Below are 678 nucleotides of genomic sequence, written 5' to 3' on the forward strand. Positions count from 1 at the left end.
TGTTACATAGTTCCCAATACGCTGTGCTGCCGCCTAGCGACAGCTGTGTGATACTACTGCTGCTCTGGGTGGATGCTGCGAGTGCATGCAACTGTACGATATAATTTTTATATCCAATACTGCCAAATATGCAGTTGACAGTACTGCGACTTACTAGGAACAACAACTTGCAGTAATTAGTTTACATATTATCACTTGACAGGCCTTGTGTTCTTCACCAGAGCTGCGTGTAGCTACACCCAAGATGAACCATGTTAGACGCAACTGTGTATACAACTTCACGGGTCTCCTCGAATGTACTCGCTTCGGCGGCACATATGCTGAAACTGGAACGGTACAGAGAAGATTAGCACGGCCGCTGCGCAAGGATGACACCCAAAATCGCGAAGTGTTTCACATTTTTTTAGCAATCTCACTCTCTTATGTCTCTCATTAACTACTAATACCCTCAGCCACCTATACAAGTTTCGGTTTATATCTGCACCAACTTGTCACAAACTATGCTTTCCATTTACTGACTTCTCCTCCACTCTCTTTTATTCACAACAGAACATAACAAAACTTGTAATGAACATATACCTCACATTAGCAATGCACATCTAAAATTTCAGTCTACTAACAAGTCAGCAATCTCATCGAAACCACCATGCACACTAACACAAGTACCTGTCACTAGCA

At 42.6% G+C, this 678-nt stretch overlaps 1 non-coding gene across 1 annotated transcript; it reads left to right on the forward strand.

Moving 5' to 3' along the window:
* The first annotated feature begins 296 nt into the window (after positions 1-296).
* Positions 297-403, forward strand: LOC126196826 (U6 spliceosomal RNA). Its single transcript, XR_007539264.1, has one exon. It is a non-coding gene; the product is annotated as a U6 spliceosomal RNA (small nuclear RNA).
* The last annotated feature ends 275 nt before the right edge of the window (positions 404-678 follow it).

This window comes from Schistocerca nitens, chromosome 7 (assembly GCF_023898315.1).
Source record: "Schistocerca nitens isolate TAMUIC-IGC-003100 chromosome 7, iqSchNite1.1, whole genome shotgun sequence".
In the NCBI taxonomy this organism is placed as follows: domain Eukaryota; kingdom Metazoa; phylum Arthropoda; class Insecta; order Orthoptera; family Acrididae; genus Schistocerca; species Schistocerca nitens.